The following is a 21663-nucleotide window of genomic DNA, read 5'->3' on the forward strand; positions in this document are numbered from 1 at the left end:
ACAACTACTGATAAAAACTTTAACTTAGCTAGGCCATCGTTTGCTTTCAAAGCACATTCTGAAAGGTGATATAAAGAAAATGGAGATTCCCATTGGGATGCTGGGTCCTCCGTTTGAATTCGTTCGAGATACTATTAGTTACATTGAGATAAGGGACAGCACACACTTCAAGAGAAATGGCAGGCAGTACAGAAAACGTTATTCGTGAACTACATTTATGGTGTGGTATTGATCACATAAGGGTTTTGAAAGGAAATTAACTGCAAACTAGTCTCCCAAATATTATTATAAAGTGCAATTGTTTGCAAATGTTGTTAAGAGCTTCGTGTAAATAGTGCAGAATCGAAATTGGTTTACAGTAAATCTGTCGGAAATAATGGAGTTTAGTTGTCAATAAGAAGTTTGTGAAATACTTCATGCTAATTAGAACTGAAGTCAGAAATGTTTCAGATTGAAAGTGTACAAGACTTGCCAAACTGATCTTGTATCATAAACTTGAATTTGAAATAACAAACAAGGAATTGTCAATACAGGTTAAAGAAACAAAAAAATATTAAAAATGGAACAGATATGGGAAAAAATAATTTTAATAATTGCGTAACAAATTCTAAATCTTTCTAGTAGACCTTGCATTTAAATTAGTATTTCACTGTTTCTTTTTTTAAATTTAAATAATTGTTTTGGCGTTAAGTTTAAGATATCGGTTGGGAACAAAAAAAGAATCGTATTTTCGAAATAAGGTTACAGAGGTTGATGCATTTATATTGAGCCGAATTTGAATGTTCCACTTCCCTAGGAAATGATGTGTTTCCTCCACCGGTTGTGTTCGATCTGCAGGCTCTACTGACTATTGCAGCAGACTGCGTTGCAGTTGGACAATGAGTATTGCATCCCACTCTTCTTTAAGAGCTTTCCACAGGCGAAGACGGTGCGGACTTTACGATAAGACAGGCGCTGTTTAAGGAGTCCGAAAGCACAGTAGTCCATTGGGCTGGCATCTGGACTCTTTGACAGAGATGTCAGAGAAGAGAACTGCCGAAATTCCAGTTTGGGTTCCATACGACGATTGAATTCCGGCGATGTTTTCATGTCATGTGATTGGATGCGTGATCTGAGTGCAGTTCAACCTGATTCACGTTGTCCGTACAATGCTTGGATTACATGCTGGTACATTTCAGTTAGGACATGAGTCTGGTAGTACACAGCATTAATTTTGACGTTTCGCTCCACCTTTCGGAGACGCAGTTTGCCTCTGCACAAGAAACCGATTACAGTTACGAACCCTTTTGGGAAACACACTGCGCACTGATGGAAGAACGTGTTTCGGCCCGTGGCATCAACAGGTCTGTATGTGATGGCACGAACTTTACCACAGTCTGTGAGATAAATCCACGCCTCATCAAGGATATCGCGAAACTTCATCGATCACCCGCGAGATGACGTTTATACAGCCTCATACAGTTCCTTTTTCATTCAGCCACATGACACGGTTTCAGGGCGTGCACACTGTTCTTGCGAACGATGAAGCGTAAATCTCTATGAATAACGCGATTGACTATCGCCTGTGATATGCGGATTTGCTAGCCATCGCACGCTGTGTGTGTGGATATTCGGAGGTCGCCATACGCCATCCCAAAGGCAATAGCGGCGGCATCTTCGGTGTGGTGGTCCCAGGACTGTGCCGCATACTTCCGTATAATACTGTTCACGGTGGCGCGAAAATTACACACTTGACACATTTATGCGTAGGGAAGGGCCACAATAAACACCTCCCATAATCTGTTCAAGTTCGGCGACACTTGAACTACGCTTCACCACAGTGCTTACTCCGGGTCTAACGAGATATTGTTTTTGCCCCGTGGCATTTCACGGCGATGAGTTGTGTATGCACATTGTCTTCGGTTCAATATCAGTGAGTTAACTTCTGTAGAAGGAAAGTATGTTGTCTGGTACTGTTAAAACTTCCTTACTAAGATTGTTAGCTTCCGTCAAATAAGCTTTTTTTTTTTTTTTTTTTTTTTTTGTACTTTGCTTCTAACAAGAATAAACTGTAGTTACATGATAAAAAGTTTCTTACCTTGGAGCATTCAAAGTACGATCCTCCTGCATCCATACATTACTGCAGCCTGCCCGTTGGTGCATAGAAGGATTGCTCAAAGTCCTTTTGTGGAATGCTGTTGAAAACCTTTGACTTAGTTATCTTGATGGCCGTTACGTCATAATTTGAGTGCAGACTTTAATTTAGGAAATAGAAAATCTCACGGGGCCTGATCTGGTAAATAGGAATGATGGGACAGTACACAGATCCCCTTTTGGTTCAAAAAGTCTTGCGCAATCACTGCCTTGTAACTGGGCATTGTCATGGAGCAATGTCACTGAGCATCACTTTGATACTCGGGCCTCACACGTGTGATACGTTGCAGTAACCAAGTACCGGTAACCACTTCAGTAACCCAAAGTACGCAGTGGCTCAGTGGTAGAGCGTACACCTCCGGTGCTTGGGTCCCTGGTTCGATCCCAGCTTGCACGTGAGGACTTTGTGGTAGACAAACACCGTGCTCGTAGGTTTTGTCGGGATTCTCCCGTTTCCTCCGACTTTCTCCATTCCACCATTTCATTAATTTCTCATTACTGTCTCCTTTAGCCTAACCGCCATATGCGTGGGACGTAAAACTCAATGATTTCATTTCATTTTTTCAATACCCCAAGGTAAAGTGAGACATTCACTATCGATCCTTTATGCACAATTCTCTTACTATCGTAATAATAATAATAACAATCAGTGGTATATTTAGGGGGCTTCTGGACTTAAGCCCCCCGAAATCTTACTATAGTAAAGTATATGAAATATCTTGCAGAATTTTCATCAGGCAAAGCCCCCCGAAAGTTAGCAAAGTCCCCCCGAAAGAAAATCGTAAATACGCCATTGATAATAATAATAATAATAACTAAAGGTTAGATTTTGAATTTTGACTGCCGCAGTTTTTTGGCCTGTGGAGACTTAAAAGACTTCCACGCAACAATACGACGTTTTACCGACAAAACTCAGTCAAGATAAAGCAGTTAGTATCAGTTATTCAGGAAACGTTTGTTTTTTGTTTGCACCACAGCTGCGCCACATTTGAGAGAAAATATCAGTTTCAATTTTAAATTGCCACACTATATATATATATATATATATATATATATATACAGTGCGTTCCACGAATAACACTAAGGTCCACCTCCTGAAGAAACGAAGGCAGATAGAAACTTGAAACCTTTTGGAACCTTCAAGGAACTTAAAAGGCAACATTATGCTGAGAACGAGAATCCCCCACAAGGGGGGCTAAAGGGGGTTACTGGGGGTAACTCAAAAATTTTAAATAGCAACCCCCATCGTGTGGTACCTCGTTTGAAAGGTAATCACGAGTAAAGACCACTTGTGAAAATTGTAAGTCGCTAGCATGTCCGTAGCCAACATGGCGGCCATCCGTAAAGAACGGTCGAAGTGCGTTCAACGAATAACACTAAAGCTCGTCTCCAGAAGAAACGAAGGCAGATAGAAACATGAAACCATTTGGAACCTTCAAGGAACGTAAAAGGCAAAATTACGCTCGAAGAAATATTGCAAACCTGTAAGCAGAGAGTAACATAGTATGATTTGGAACATAACTCATTAATGCAGGAGATGCTCTAATTGTGCACCGCCCACTTCTGGCAGTAATGTAAACGTTGGAAGAACTCCTCTCGAACACGGGTAAAAGTCATTACCGGTATAGAATGACAGGCATCAACTATGCGTTGGCGCAACTCCGCAATGCTGTTCGGCTGCGTGCGGAACACTATAGTCTTCAAATAGCCCCAAAGAAAAAAGTCGGGTAGAGCAAGGTCTGGCGAACGGGCTGGCCATTCAGTGGTGCCGCGATGACCAATCCATATTCGCGGAAACTCACTATCTAAATAGTCACGTACAAGGCGGTTAAAATGGGCAGGACAGCCGTCATGCTGAAAAACGGGCGGAATCTCTCCAAATTCTTGCGGATTCTCTTCCATTGCTTCGACAATAAACGGTGCAATAAAGTCTTGCAGCAGCGCCAGGTACTTCTCACCCGTTAATATTCCATCGATGAAGAGGGGCCCGATTATGTGATTACCTAAGATACCCGCCCAGACATTCAGCGACTCTGGGTGTTGAGTGTTGCCTTCACGAAATACATGAGGGTTTGTGTCACACCAATATCGGCAGTTATGCCTGTTGACCTTGCCATTCAAGTAGAACGTACTCTCATCGCTGAAACACACGTTTGTCAGCACAATGATCCCACGTGCCAACGCCTCACACATCTGCTCACAAAACTCGATACGCATATCGGGATCATGTTCACTTAACTCCTGGACCATATGTAGTTTGTATGGATGGAAGGTATGTTTTTTTAAGATTCTGTATGTCGTTGTGCGTGACACACCACACGTTTGAGCCACAGTTGTTATGGACTGTTGAGGATGCACATTCAGCTCCGCCAATACTTGTATCTGTGTTTCTTCCGTAGCAACACTAGGGTTTCGAGCCTTTGGGGCATTGGTCACACTGCCTGTCGTAAAGAATTTGATTAATAAATGGCGGATAGAAGAAACACTAATTGGGTTGCGCACATTTTGTTCATTGGACAACCGTGCTATTGCACTATACGAACGATTCGTAGCACCAAAGAGTAACACAATTTCAATTCTCTGCTCAAGAGACCACATTATGTATGCAATGTAGGATGGTCAAACGCACCAGCACAAACACACGTCTACGTCCTTCAGACCTACTGTTCCGGGTTGTAATGTAGCGCACTGATGATCGGAAAAGCACATCTGATAGTGGTGCACGAGTAAACAGAGTAGCTTTGCTAAAGTACGTGTGTCCAACACCAAAGCGCCACCACGGGCAACTCGTCGTCATGAACTACATCTCCTCGTCCGTAAGAGTAGCAGTTCGACAGTAGTGCAATGGTAACGTGTTGGTTCAGTACACGTGCGGTCCGGGGTTCGAGCCTCGGAGGGTTCAGATTTTTCAATAATAGTATGGTACTCTCTTTTCAATCGGTTTCAGTTCAGTTTGCATGTTTTATATTTGCAATACTGTTATAGTGTTAGTTGTGTGGTATATGTATTGTGCATTCGTTCCGAACTAGACCTACGTTAGACTTTAGAGTTTGTTGCGGACACGGTCTGGTCTCTATACGCGATTACTTTCCCAGCGAGGTACCACACGATGGGGGTTGCTATTCAAAATTTTTAAGTTACCCCAGTAACCTCTTTAGCCCCCCTTGCGGGGGATTCTCCTCAGCATAATGTTGACTTTTAAGTTCCTTGAAGGTTCCAAAAGGTTTCATGTTTCTATCTGCCTTCGTTTCTTCTGGAGACGAGCTTTAGTGTTATTCGTTGAACGCACTTCGACCGTCCTTTATGGATAGCTGCCATGTTGGCTACGGACATGCTAGCGACTTACAATTTTCACAAGTGGTCTTTACTCGTGATTACCTTTCAAACGATGTACCACACGATGGGGGTTGCTATTTAAAATTTTTGAGTTACCCCCAGTAACCCCCTTTATCCCCCCTTGTGGGGAATTCTCCTTCTCACATAATGTTGCCTTTTAAGTTCCTTGAAGGTTCCAAAAGGTTTCATGTTTCTATCTGTCTTGGTTTCTTCAGGAGGTGGACCTTAGTGTTATTCGTGGAACGCACTGTATATATATATATATATATATATATATATATATATATATATATATATATATATATATATATATATATATATATATATATATATATATATATATATAATGGATCAATTATCTTCATACACTCTTATAACTTTGTTTTGTATAGTAGCATGTTGTACCATGCAAATTTCGGCAGGAGGAAATTATTCGGTATACACTGTAATATCACAAGCTATAGTGTTGCCAACTCAAAGTTGATTTTTCAAATGGCACTACAACAGATTATTATATATTTGAAATTTACGTGTAAAACGAAAACAATACCACACTTGTCATAGAGTGTTGCAAACTAAGGATGCTACAATATCACAAACATCTAAAGTTTGGTGGCCTCTACAGCAGTAATAATGCAAGTGAGACAGATGAGGCAGTGCACATCCAAAGTACTTTAGGGTCTAATACTATGATATGATATGACGGATTTCCAATGAATACGAATAAAGTTACGAGGGATTGAAAATGTGACTTTTTTCAAAAGCATTTATGTCAAAAGCTATTCAGATAAGTATCTCATCAATTGCATAGATGGTTTTCAATAGAGGTGAAGATCACAATGCCGTTAATAGCAATTTGATATGTCAAATCGTCCTGGAGATATGGTAACAATTGGTAAAGTTTGCAGCACTGCTTAAAATTATGCAATTCCAAGAACTTACTATAATTATATCTACCGAAAAGCATTTTTGTAATGTTGAAGAAACAAAGTGAATTTTAAAAAAGTTATAGAAAATTTCTACAATGCGCCATTTAAAAGAAATACATCAAATTTTATCGTTTTTTCATATTAACGGAATGATTTCAGATATCAAGTTGCTGTAAACGGTATTATTATCTTTATACCTATTTAGTCATCAACGTAATTCAATGTGATAATTACCTAAATAGCTTTTCTAAATACAGGGCCTGTCCCCAAAAATAAGTAGAATAAATCTGGGTACACAAATGTATTGCAAATCAAAGTGTAAATTACTAAAAAAAATCTTCAAAATAGCTCCCTTGTGTATCGACACACCGCTGCCACCGTTTTTGCCAGTCGTGGAAGGCGTTGACGGGAATATCGTTCAAGCATCTCGTCACGACCTCTTTGACGATATTCGGTGTTCCAGTATGGCTCCCTTTCAATCTCCTTATTATTCTTGGAAACAAATAGAAATCCGGCGGTGCCAAATCGGGACTGTAGGGTGGCTAGGGCAGCGTTGCCACTTTATGCTTGGTCAGGTACTCGGTCAAAAGGAAGGCGGTGTGGGACGGCGCGTTATCGTGGTTCAGCCTCCATTTGATTCCTTCCTGACGCGTTTCATTCTTTTCCGCAGCAGCGTTTCAAATGCTTCCACGTAACACTTACTGTTTACTGTCCGTCCCTGCGGCACAAACTCTTTGTGAATAACGTCTTTAAAGTTGATAAAGGCTATGAGCTTCGTGGTCCACTCTGTCATTTGAGATCGTACTCAAAGATTCCTGTGTCGTCACTACGTTATCGAAAAAAGTGTAGGTCACTTTTACAGCGGTTCAACATTTCACGCGAGATTGTCCAACGAGCAGCCTTCTGATGTTCCGTCAGACCATCTTGGCACATATCATTTTCCTGGCTAAATCTTCTGTAAGAAGGCGATGCGCTGTGGTTTTAGGAATATTGCACTCCTCTGTTGACAGTCTGACACTCAGACATCGATAGGAATTGATTTTGGCTCTCACTTTTTGCATATTTTCGCCACACTATTGTTGACGGACGTCCAGGGCGTTCCACGTCACCAACCTCCTCCTTTGCCCTCTCTGTACATTTTGTGCAGGCAGATAACCATTCCTTCGGACATTACCCAACCGCCGTAAGTATCCTTGCAGTCGTATACGATAATCATCATAACTGTCACGTTGCTGGGGTTCTGATGAGCTTTGAATTTTCGTGGTGACCCATAAGGATGCTATTCATTTGATTGGCGTTTCAATTCTGGCTCGTACGATTTGATCTATGTTTCATCCAGCGTAATGATATGGCGTACGAAAGCCTTTCCTTCCCACTCGTTGCGTTCCAACTGGGTTCGAATAGTTTCGTAATAGCCATTTTTGCATTTGTCATGCGGAACCTATCGTGATGCATTTTTTCTCATGGCCTGGCGTTTCTTCAAAATGTGCAGAACAGTCGTATGCGCTTATTCTGTCTCTTGGGCCAGCTCGCGAATAGTATGGCGTCGATCAGTGTCCAGTAATGTGATAACAGCATTTGTGTCTTCTTCACTTTCACAGGGACTACTAGGCCGTTTAATGTCTTCCATATTTTCGCGTCCCTCTGTGATGGCTCGTACTCCCCTTCACTGTTCTTGTAAAACAATTCTGATTCCCTGCAAACCTCACCTTGATAAGTCTCGTGCTGTATGGCCTCGCACATTCAATTTATGATTAACTCTGTTATTATTTTTTCGAAAACATCGTGACAACAATTTGCCTTACACCGGTCGCGTACGTAGATGTTGGTGGTAACATGGACGCCCGCTACATGAGACTCTGCTCTTCTCGTCTATTGCCCTAACACGTGACATCGGAAGGTAGAGTCCATTTGCGCTGAGGTATGGTAGCTATGTAACTAACATGTGATACGAGGGACATTATTTGATTCCGGCGCGTAGCGTCTCTAAAGCAGTGTTGCTACTATTAAAGTTACAACCCTCGTATATATAACTTTAGTTTACACACTGGCATTAGATCAAGCGATGATTCGCACAGAACAACTCAGCAATCCTGGCGTCATTACATACATTCATTTGCACACGTCAACCAATATTAGTCCGACATGAAAATATAGTGCCAGAAAGCCAAATTCAACAACTCAGAATCCATTTCTGTTTCTGTCATAATCGTAGTACCCAATTACCCACGTAGCTGATATAAAAATCATATCGTTAAAATGGGCGGGTAAATGAAGGGTGATTATGAATAGAAAGAGCGTTTGGCGCGATATGCAACTGCGCTAAATAATACCAATGCTTAAGTGACTTGGTCTCCTTGTGTAACAGTGTAACACTGTAACAGTTAGCATGCGCGTTTTGATACACGGTGTCACGAGTTCGATTCCCAGTGGGAGAATGTTCAACGCATTACGATGGGTCATATTCGACCTTAAACAAGATCCACGTCCTATATAACCTTGGTGCCGAAAAGAGACTATAAACTTCAATAAACAGTCAAATGGCTTTACGCTTGTATCGCCAGTTATCAGTCACAAGTTCCCTCCATTTCTAATTGTATGAAGAAAAGTGATTAATTATAAAGTAAAAATAAAGGGCACCCCCTCTATTTTAGGTAGGACATGGAAAGCCAGGGGCTTGGTGTAGGAGCGAAGGCTCATACTTTCATAATTTTGGAGGTGATGTAATCAATATGATCCTTCCGCCGCCTTTATCCCCCTCCTAAGGTTTCCAAGCTGTTCAATTAGTGAAGGCTGGGTGAACTTCTGGCATTGAAACGAGGATAGAACAAGAAAAATACCCTCCTTCACCGGGAATCGAAGTCCAGTTGGTAAATAGAACCTTACCGATTGCGCCACTGACCACCTCATTGCAAGAAGAGAACAGAAATTCCTTGATTTGAAACTTAACGTGGAATCAGAATCACGAGATTTGTCCTGCACCGAATGTGATAATGCTAACTATTTAGTCACAAGAAAATCCACTGAAGGGTTCTTGATAGCAGGCAAATGGACACCAAAATTATCAGTCTTTAGTGTAACATATTTTTCCATACTTTTTATGTGTCTTATTATAGAGCCCCGTGTCTTCACTGTTCGCCTTTTCCCGTTTTGCCTTATGATTCTTATCACAGGAAACGTCAATCAAAAATTGGTATTTAATAATTTGTTATCGTAAAACAAAACGGGAATTCCCGTTTCGCCTTACAATAATATTCATATGTTGGCAGCCCTGCTCGAACAAATATACAGCTTGCTTCGAATTTGCTGCCAGTCTCTCAAATTAACTTTGTCATTTTTCATTTCTCTTTATCATATCTATTTTTTCGTTCGTTGTTTATAGAAACAGTAGAATCACTTTTAACAGTATCCACTTTACATGTACTTTATTTCTTTTAACCTCAATGACAATCAAAGGCGCCGATTTCTCTGTAAATTTGGGGGGGGTCCATTCAGATGGTGAAGGTATATATATATATGTATATATATATATATATATATATGAAGATTTTAAGACAAATTGCACTCAAATTATGCCAAATATTGTATATTTATAAATACAATAGGGGGGCCCCCCAGGATCGGCGCCCTTGATGACAATCGTTTATTCTGTCTACAGCAGCGTTTCCCAACCGGTGTGCCGCGGCACACTGGTGTGCCGCGAATGAGCCGTTGGTGTGCCGCGAGGAAATCGAAACAAAATTATTAATTCTATAGCAACCAAATTGCAAGACATAGGAAAAAGGGTATATTAATATTTCACATTGCTATTAACTTCCACAACGTAAAAAAATTACTGCAACTGTAACATTATTGTACATACATTGCTGTATACCAGATAGTATTTCGGAAACAGAATTTTAATTGTCGGAGCGTCATACACACCAATGTTGATGCTTCAGTTGACTTCATTTGACTGGGTGAGGGAACCTTTTGCGCCTTCTGTCCTACATTCATCAGAATTAAATGTCCAGGAAGAACGTGAATTGGTCGATGTAAGGAATGACGAGGTTTGAAGCTTAAGTACTCACAGCAAGATATGGGATTATTCTATATTTCTCTCCGGAGATAATATCCAGCTATTTCTACAAAGGCTGTGAAAGTTCCTATTCCCTTTTCTACATCCTACTTAAATAAAACAGGATTTTCTGCAACGAACACAATTAAGTGTAAGAACAGGTCACAATTATTAACTCCGGAACACGATATAAGGTTGTGTTTATCAATCATCATTCCAGAATTGAACTAGATTATGAAAGAACATCAAGCTCATGTTGCATATTAATTTTGCTTCGTGCACCAACTTGTTTTACTTATTTTTGAAAAATTGTAACATTCATACAATATTTTTTTTAAAAAGTAACATATATTAACCGTGTTAATACATTTTGAGTTTCATACTATGTTACTTTTCTGCACATATTTAATGTTGAAAAAAGTATTTATCGTTATGACCATTATTGCCTCTTTATTGTTGCAAACTATATCGAAACTTGAAATGTTAAAATATCATTCAATCCTTTCGACGAAGCAAACATGCATACAAATTACTTACATTTGCGTTTTAAAAGTATGAGAGATTTGTTTGTTCGTTCGTTATTTAATGATCTCCCTTCTTAGTGAAAGGTTGAATACAGTTTTCGAAAATGAAAGTGTATTTTTAAAAGCTGAGTCCTATAATTCATTGCAGTTGTTTTCTGTTTTTAAATTAGAACGATAAATAAGCATAATCATTTGCCACGGGGAAAAACCAGTGATCAGCTTTCTTCTCTGAGAGATGATCAGTAATCTGACACACAAAATATATAACGAATTAAAGGTCGTTAATCCTTTGCAATCGGAATCGAGAATAATAGCATCGATTCGAAATTTGCTTCCATTTAAACTGCAACAGATCTTATTTTCCACACAGTGTATGAGTTTCAGCCATTTATTGACGCTTGTCCAATGCTACGAAACTCAATACCATGCCATGAATCCACAATCAGGAATAGGTAAAAATAAGAATAATTCAGATCATTTGGTGCCTGTTCGGAATTTAAATATTCGGAGTGTGAATAATACAGAACCTAACCTAAGCCGAGTATACTCTAGCAATCAAAATGAGCAAAATAGACAAGGTTATGTAGAGAATCCGCCTAACCTAATTAGTCGTAGCAATTCATATGTTAGACCATATAGTCAAAATAGATTTAAAAATCGACGTAATGTATGGCGAAATTCCAGAAATATAGCGAACTACGCGGATAGACGTAATTGGAGATCAGGAGATGGGACTTCATACCAAAATCAGAATCACGATGAAAGACATGTACAATATCATATAGAACCTAATCATGATAGCGCAGTACAGTGTACTTTATTAGAACCGTATGCAAGTTCGAATGTAACCTGATTACCGTTACTGAAATTAGGTTAAATTCATGTTAGTTATAGATTCTTGTAAATTTTCATTTTAAAGTTTATGTGTTAATATCAATAATGAAAACGATTCTTAAAAATACTTGAAGTGCTTAAATAGAGTTTTAGGTAGACTGGAAAATTAATTTTCAAATGATTTTTATTCTTTCTTGTTAATATGAGGAATTATAATTCGATTTATAATTAATTAAAAGCAAAGATTATTTATATTAGATTGATTTGTGTTGAAAATTTAATTGTCAAAGATTATGTTACGAAGAAAATCTATTCTATAAAATTAATTATTCAACGACTAACTTGAACAAGATTCTTCTTTATTATAACATCTTAGTGCTACTATGTATACCTTTAAATGCAACATCTGACTTATTTGTTATTTAATGCGCCCGCAAAGATTAATCTTATTTGTAACCCACGTTTGTCCTTTACATTTTTTGAAATCGCACTCTCCGACGATTAATTAAATAAGCGACGATATTTTAATAAGAAAATATATTAATAATATAATGGATAATAATGAAATAAATATAATTAATCTAATTGAAGATAAATATTGATGAAATGAAAGAATTGTTATGAATGTATTTATATATATGTATATGTGAAATATAATGAATAGATATACAAGGTGCGATTAAAATATGATGGACAGGAGTAATGTAAACAACACTAATGTAAACGGACCAGTGGTTCTTGAAGATAAAAGCCAAGCCTACTCATGACTTTTATATTCAGTCCCTTTGTCGAGCGACATTTTATACAACAAAATACTTTGGCTTAAGTAATATTTACCTGTACCTAGGGCAGAAAGTACTCATACATATGCACTATACTTAGTAGAATGTTAATTTCCTATTAACAAAAGAAGAATGTTTTTAATATATGTAAGTGATTATTATGGGATAGTTGTTGATATGGACATGTTTTATGGTTACCTAGTCAGTGAGTTTGTGTACTTAACAGTTTAAAGAAAAGGATATTTAAGTTATATCAAATAATAAACCAGTTTAACACCATTTATAGACGTTGTCATATTTATTAAAAAGGTGAGATTAATGGTATTTACATATCGAAGCTAATTTTTACATGAGGAAGAAATACTACCACTTCGAATTTTTATTTGAGCAAACGAACCAGGTTTACGACTATCTTTTTGATAAGTCGTTGTAAAAGGATTAGTCATGATATTCAATACGGTAATTAGCCGCTTTAGTCCAAGTGGAGAACTAGATTCATCAGTATCCTTCCCTTCATAGATTTTCATGGCACTTAAAATTCCTTCACATGAACACGATGTCCAGATTTTGAATCCAATACGAGAGGTGTTTTCCGTTATAAAGACCTTACACGAATCACCGTGTGTTGGCCATAGTAGGGAACCATTGATTAGTCGATGAAAAGTCCATACTACAGTAGATTATTACTTAGCTCATCGTACAGTTGCGAAGTTTTCCCAAGCTTTTTTTTTTTTTTTTTATCCCAAGCTTATCTCTTTGTTTCAACGTGGCATTATTTATAAAGTAAAAATATCAGCGGGGTTTTTATACCCCGAAATATCAGCGTGCGTACCGGCATTGGAGTTGAGGCAGTTGATATATCTAGTGATTCTGCAGTCGACTAGCACGTATCTTCCCTTGAGATGCTGTGGAAGCCATTCACTGCAGATTATCTTTGTTTTCCTTCTGTATCAATTACATTACAGAGTTTGTTTCGATTGTTCTACGAAACGCAGATGTTCCCATTTGGGAACATCACATTTTCCATTGCTTTTCTAGATTGAAAAAACATAATACAACAGGTCTGAAAGCAGTTATATCCTTATAACCTATATCTAAAGCGTATATTAGTTATAGCCTTATAAAATAGTTTAGTTAAGTTACAGCTTCTCATCTTATTTAGAAAATATAATGTAATATTATTTAGAGGTTATATTTAGGTACCAAATTACTTGTATATAAATTAACTCACAAGGCTCAGTAGCCACAATGTTTTTAAAATTGACTTTGGATTTTCATGAAGCGTAAATGAAAGGACGACTGTATTGTGATTCATCGCATAAGCTTCCACAATATATGGGAACATTGGTAGGTAAACGGTAATGATGAGAAATTACATTAGACAGTATCTCATTCTCGAGTGTGTGTGTCAATATAGTAATAAAATTATTCTTATATTAGTTTTGTAAATAGAAGAATAAGTCTTAATCGTTATAGTAATTGTAAAATTACCAATATCAAGAAAATTACATTTCAAAATTAAGAAATAGCTTTTACTTTTTTCAATACACAAAATATTGGTAGAGTTTGCGGTAGATCCTACTGTCCCCCACTCTTGTTATGTTAGGATAGCGATAACGTGTAAGATTTGTGTATCACTCAGTAGTATTAGGTGCGTGGTTATTTGACAATCTGAAGGAAAACTAAAATCAGAATTAATCGATGGATTATATTGTAATTCAACGTTTCCCAACCTTTTTCAACTTGCGGCACACTACATGTGTAACTTGAATTCTCGCAGCACATTCATATATATAGATTATTATTATTTAAATATATGAAATACCGTGATATTTTTTTTCTGTGATTAGGCCTACTAATCTTCTCACAGAGAAGAAAGCTCGATGACTGGTTTTCCTTTGTGGTAAATCATTATGCTTATTTTTCGTTCTAATTTAAAAATAGTAAACAATTGCACTGAAAAATAGGACTCGGGTTTTAAAAAATCCGCTTTCTCTTTCGAAAACTGTATCCAACCTTTCACTAAAAAGGAAGATCACTAAATAACGAACGAATAAACAAATCTCTTGCACTTTTAAAACACAAATGTAGGTCATTTTTACGCATGTTTGCTTTGTCAAAAGGACTGAATAGTATTTTAAAATTTCAAGTTACGAAATAAACTGCAACAATAATGAAGCAATAATGTTCATGACAATGATAACAAATACTTTTCTCAACATTAAAAATGTACAGAAAAGTAACACAGTATGAAACTTTTAGAGGTTCATAGTAATGTGACATAAAAATATACATTTTTCCCTATGTCTTGCAATTTGATTCCTATAGGATTAACAATTTTGTTTAGATTTCCTCGCGGCACACCGGTTGGAAACGCTGTTGTAATTAATCCTTGTTCATGCAGCGGACCACGGGAGGGTGCAGCTTAATTCAACGTTCATTTGACCACCCTTCATTTGCATGTTCTCTACCTGCTCTCTTAAGCTGCAAATACCACTGCCAAACTCGTGGGTAGGTGAATTGAAAGATTTGATAGAGGATGAGATGACCAGTGGAAGTTTTCGTCCGGCAGATTGTGAGTGTTGTGCTTAGGTAATATTGGTTTTTACCCTTTTTTCGTGTCGGCTTTTATTAGCTTTATTCGGGGGTTGTGTTTTTTTTTCGGTGAGGATGGTGGTTTCGTGTTCTTTCATTCTCTTTGACCACATTGATTTCGCGGTGATTCTTGGATGAGGTGTCTACGGGACTTTAGGCGAGTAGCGTTAAGTTCTCCTCATGAACACCTCGATGTGGTTTTGCGGCAACCACACGCTTATAAATGTTAAAAATAAGACGCTCTTATGGGTAAAAATTCATTCATTTTGGGTCCGGGTTCCCTGTAAAGCCCAAATCTTTATAGGTGAGCGAGACCGAAACTCAACCCAGTGTAGAGATAATGGAAAAGACAAACATCGCGATTTCTGTAGTCCGATATCTTGTAGTTAAAGAGAAGAATACTGATAATGCGACTGCTGAATCTAACCATCTGATTAGTATTAAGAACCTATCCCCTTTTGTTATAAACAGAATTATTACGTATACAGCCAAACAGGTTAAAGACATTCGAAAACTGAGAAGCTATTTAAATTGGTTATCATTGGACCGGTTCCGATATCAGTAGAACCTCACCATCTACTACCTGAATGTCAGTCAGAGAGTGATTTCGTGTTGGGATTGCATAACGCCACTGGAGAAGAGATTATATTCCTGTTAGCTGATCAACATGTCTCAGACGTAGCTGATATTAAAAGTAAGAAAGTGAATTGGTTGCTACTTTCAATTTGCCTATTCTGCTGGTGCTTTTCAGACTAGTCCTCTTCATAGTTTTTATGGTAAAGCAAATGAGCCATCGTTAGCGTATCTTCGAGAAACTTGTCTCCTGAACTATACAGCCCATATATGTTGTATTCCTGACCATCCTTACAGCTTTCCGTTGCATGGTGTATAGATTTACGAACAGTAAGTAGTACGTCCTCTGGCCACTCGCCCATGATACGTGTGTGCTAATGAGAGTCTCACCGCGGACGAATTTGTGTGGCCATCTCTTTGCTGTATGTTTGTGCTCTTTCACCGTAGTTGTTGACTCCGTCAAGGCTCGACCTTCGGTTGTCGTCTCACACCAAAAAGTATTCAAATAGCCAGGAGTTTCCGTAACAGTTCAGAGCGTTACCAGAACAGTGCTCCAACTTTAAAGTGATGTATAGGGACGGTTCCAAAGGAGATAACTCTGTTGGCTGTGCCTTCGTCACGGACAAGAGCAGCTCAGAACTTAGTCTGCATCGCCTCTATTCGGTATTTACCACTGAGCCAACAGCATTTAAGCTTGTCACCGTCCATGCGCTTCAGCTTTCGCTGCGTCGTGTACTTATTGGCACTGACTCGCAAAGCGCTATTAAGAACCCGTAGAATATCTTTAGAAAAGACACCTTTGTGAATGATATTGTGATGAGATCCCATGAGCTACAGCACCGGGGTTGTGTCGTCGTGTTTGGGGAAAAGGGCGTGCCGATATAGTGTCAAGAACACCTCATTGGAAGGTATTGCTCTAGAGACTTTCCCGTGCACGAATCTCCGAAACTGTTTCGCCCAACAGATGCATTCTAACTGGCAAGCAGTTTGGAACCAGGCAAGTGACAAGCTTTACCCAGTAAAATCTCTTTTGGGCAATTGGCAAAGGTCATCGTGTACCGTCCGAGAAGATGAAGCGATCCTTACTTGGTTGTGTATCGGATACTGTCATCTAACACATTCTTTTGTAGTCCGTGGGGCGAACCATCCGTATTGTGAAAAGTATCATTCCACTGTGTATTCGGCATATTCTTGTAGTAATGTCCAGGGTACTCATACCTCAGAGAGCATTTAAGACTGCCGAAAGATCTTAGGTTTTGTGGATAATGCAGCCTTTAGTGACTATATTCTCACCTTTATTTGTAGGATTCAAATGGTTAACATGAAAATTAAATAAATACATATAAAAGAGCAAATATTGTTACTATGTGACGTGAAGAGTTATTATTTTCTTACTATATATTTCGCAAACCTAGCTGTTTGCTTAATCATATAGTCTTCCGGATTGTTCTTTGAACTGCCGCTTAATTCATTTTTTTTTTCTATTTAGCTTTGGCCAAATGGGCTTTGTGGTGGACAAACACCGTATGCATGGGTTTTCTCGATATTCTTCCGTTCCCTCCCATTATCATTCATTCTATCGTTACCTTCTCCCTTAGCCTTACTGCATTATTGTGGGACATTAAATTCAAATAATAATAATAATAATAATAATAATAGAGAATTCTTCGTGGAAGAATGGTAGAAGATAGAAGAAAGATAAATGCAAGAAGTAATCCGGAGGATTACATGATTAAGCAAACAGTGAGGTTTGCAAAATAGTAGGAATACAATAACCCTTGATACACCACAGAGATATTAATATTCGCTTTTTTAATACAAATCAGTGCTTTGAAATGCTTACCTTGGTGCATAAATAAATACAATTATTTGTAAAGTATCTTGTTTCTCGTGATTTTTCTGTGTATATCAATTTATTTTTATCCTCTATTATTGAACTTCAGTATAAATTACCACACATTTAAGCTACAGCATTGACATGTTTATTTAGTAAGAGTTAATTGAATTCTGTTTGGAAGTCTCTCATGCATGACGGTGTTACCTTTCAAAGAATTTCAAATATAATAACATTGTCTTAATAGTGTAACATTTAGGGGAAATCAGTAACACATTTCATAACCAGTAAGTATCTTATTTTTATTTACTTGTTTGTGTAGGTCCAGTTGCAGAGACAGGATGCCATTTTAGTTATAAAGATGGTGAGTACTTATGTTTACGAAGTTGTCTTTACTATATATAAGAAATTGTCTTTCGAAATTGTATAAATAGAATGACATTCATATAGCGTATTCAATGTGCAACGGTATGTGCTTGTATTCATAACGACCTCTCGGTTTTAAGCACCTTGCAATGAAAAGTGCGGTATGCATTTTGTGTGTAAATGTAAAGTTCAAAGAAACGTATCTTGTGTATTCCGTAATATTATAATCACTACTATGTCTTTCCTTTTGCTTTGAAGTTTGCAAACAGTTCCAAACCAGTAATTTTTATTTTCCATGCAGAAGCTTAGTTTGCACAAGGTAATTTTGTAAGTTGTATAGAATTCGTGCTCAGTGCGAAAATGAAAATGTTGAGTAAAAAGCCCAGATTTTACTTCAGTACTGGTGGCACATAGGTCCACGCGCATTTTGCTGCCGATTATATGAACTACTTCCACAGTGAATACTAGATAGCCTGATTTTAAGTTAGCAGTGTTAGGCACATAGCCCACATTTTAAAATTAAACAGAGCTTATCCATTTTTGGCATTTGACACAGATTTAATTTTCAGGCTGCAGTTGTTAAAGAAATCCTTTGGATTACATATTTTTATTATTAGTTTGTTTTAAAAGTGTACAAATTGTATGCTTTCTGTATTTTAATTTGTTTGTCTGAGAGGTAATGCCATGCATAAAGTTCCTATATTGCATAGTCAGGGTGTCTATCGGTCACGAAAGTCACAAAAGTCCCGAAGTCAGAAAATGGTCATGAAAGTCAAGAAAAAGTCACGAAATTTAGCTTTTGAGTCACGATTTTTTTTATCTGTACAAATATAAGTACAAACTGGAAAATTTTGTTCTTTAAAACGTCAAAATTCACCACCAAAAATGTCTATGGTCAGCTTTAGACGCTACGAAATCGCAAGCAAAGCACGCTTCTAACACATGCATAAAAATTCCGCTCTTGAGAATGTTACGAAATTTTAAGGTTTGATAAAGAAAAGGTCACGAAATTTCATTTTGGAATTTTAGTAGACACCCTGATAGTAAATGTGAAGCTTATTAAACTCACTAAATGTCGAGTACAATCCACGTTGTGATAACTTCCCGTTACGCTGGAGGAAGAGTTCACCTCAGTCCCAAATGGGAGAGTTGCATGTGATATCTCTGTTGGAAAGTGAGGTAGGTAAGATCCGTCGGAGCTCAAACCACTTCTTGGTTTCAGGAAACTTATAGAATGACTTAACTCTTCCAGGTTGTTCTCAAAGTATGGGATACGGTTAATTAAAATAAGCACAAACCTTGTACTCCGAAAGAACGTTGTTTGCTTTATTTATATGATTTTCCCCCCTGTTGGATCTTGCTGAGTATCTGTTTTTTTAATGCTCATCGACGAGGGGACATTTTTGAAGCATATCGAGTAGGGATCTGGTGAAACACAAACTTTTCGTTTGTTATGTATAGAATCTTATACATCTTCACTTTTGGCCTTCTGCTCTGGAATATTTAATTAAAACTATATCATGAATTACGTATAAGCATGTAAATTATAGTATCTTATCATTGTGGGTGAACATTAAAATAATGCAGCAAGAGCAGTTATTTAGAAACAAGAGAGTAGAAGTAGAAGTTATATAAACTAAACAAGAAATATTCTTTGTGGATGCAAGGTTAGTGTTTATTTTAATTATTATGTATCCTGTAGCGTTCATTAGAAAATACATGGGATTGGGTCCCTGGTGATGTTGGAACACCTGATGATACTGCTGGGAGGAAGTGAGTTTGCCTTAAACGTTCCGATACCGACACTGCATATGCTGGGATACTGTACCCAGTAGAGGAATTATCGCCACAAGTAAGTATAATTGACAGATGCGACGCAGCACATTACTCTTCGTCAGAAAGGTGTTAGCAATCGTTATAGAAATGGCGAGATTCGTTGTGGGCAATTATAGTGAGTCCAGGGCGTGGCGGTTCGGTCACAAGGCGTAAGGAATGCGGTCAAGTGCGAGAGGTGACCTGGGCCTGCTCATCGTTTTAAGGTCGCCTCCGGTTAAGTGTAACCTCTTGACTAAACACAGCGTGAGTTAAATATATGTAAATTGACATCCCGTCAAATGTGTTATCGCTGTTCATTCATTTACGTGGAGGCATCTCATACGTCATGTTACATCTATTAGGGCGCGTTTCTCCCAATCAACCTGGGTCCCTAAACGCAGTTATTGCCTGTGCCATTGTTTGTCGTGTTCACCCACGCACATGCCACTAACGTTTCACGTGATCTTAAATGCAGGTATCCTAGATAGAACCATCAAAGCAGCGTTACCAATTTTACAACTAAAACTATACTAACATTGTTCTCTGGGATACTCAAATCTGGGGTACGGAGACTTCTCGGACATCCTGTATTTGTGTTCTCACCATACTTAAATACAGGTTATTAGAGCCATCAAATGATCAGGAAAAACAGCTCAGCAGATTTTTCTTATAGACGTCTTACAGATTTTTTTTTTTCTCGATACAATATCAACATTCTATAGAGCGGCAACTAATTATGAAATTGTTTTGCGTGATAATTATGTATCAGATACACATTAATTGCGAGTATGGTTTAAATATAGGTAAAATATAGAAAATACTGCTTGTAATGTACAGTGATATGAACGTTAGAAATTCTGCAGAACTTCTTGCATTTTTATTTTTATTTTTTTTTTAATTTTTTTTTGTCTGATATAGAGAAACAAAATTTTAGTTTTTTATATCTGGAAACTCGAATGTACAGTAAATCGTGTATATATTAGTTATGTGTTAATTTTACTGTTTTTGCAACTGCCATTTTAAGAACATTTTTTTTAATGGCTGAAGGATTAAAGATTGTGTCCGAAATTAATATAAAAAAACTTAAATATAATTTCAATAATGTTCAATGTCTAAACATTGATGGGGTTTTAAGTTAGTATAACTCTTATGTAACGATTTTTTTCCCCGTAAATCATTCACTAACATGTACAGTGAAACCTCTCAATAGCGGACACCAATGGGACATGAAGTTTTGTCCGTTATAGAGAGGTTACAGAAATTTAATTTCTCATAAGGGTAATTGTATGCAGTAATATACAGTAAATACATTATGTATGGGCGTAAATACGTAAAATTCAATATGAAAATAGTCTTATTTAGTACAATTTGAATTACTGGGAGGGATGAAGGAGAAATTCATTTCTATTAAATCATTGCCTATTATTGCTGGGCAATGTTTAACGAAAAAGGATGCTTTTTTCCTCTACAACGGTAATAAAACTCATTAGCAAGTGTCCTCTAAAAATCCTCAGTACGATTGCTGAAGAAACATGTGCGTGTGTGTTTGTGTACTGGCGCGGCATCTTCGTTGACAGAATGGATGATAAGGCAAGCTATTGGTGGTGCATATTTATTGACCCAGGCCCAATCACAAAGAATATCCTTTTAGAGAAAATGAAAAAGGAAGGTGGGAAAACTCCAACCCAGACTTGTTCCAGTATCATGAGTAAAAGAAAAATGTTTCTTTTCAAAAAAAAAAAAAAAAAAAGTAAGAGAGGTAGCATTGCTCGTTGAAAATGTTATTGTAAAACAAACAATGTTTGTTTTGTTATCTATGAAATTGTCGGTAAAGATGCAAAGTCCAGACGAAAAGGATTAAATTTGGTAGGGAAGGGAAGATGTT

The 21663-nt window shown here is 37.7% G+C and overlaps 1 protein-coding gene across 4 annotated transcripts in view; it reads left to right on the top strand.

Annotated features, from left to right (window-relative positions):
- Positions 1 to 21663, top strand: part of Fak (protein tyrosine kinase 2 Fak) — a 414892-nt gene that overhangs the window by 19843 nt on the left and 373386 nt on the right. For all 4 annotated transcript variants that reach the window (XM_081738434.1, XM_081738449.1, XM_081738452.1 and 1 more), the window contains one exon: positions 17920 to 17961. The gene's annotated coding sequence lies outside the window, so the exon portion shown is untranslated. The remainder of the gene's footprint in view (positions 1 to 17919; positions 17962 to 21663) is intronic.

The sequence above is a fragment of the Thermobia domestica genome, chromosome 2, assembly GCF_964235325.1.
Source record: "Thermobia domestica chromosome 2, izTheDome1.hap1.1, whole genome shotgun sequence".
NCBI classification, from domain to species: Eukaryota; Metazoa; Arthropoda; class Insecta; order Zygentoma; family Lepismatidae; genus Thermobia; species Thermobia domestica.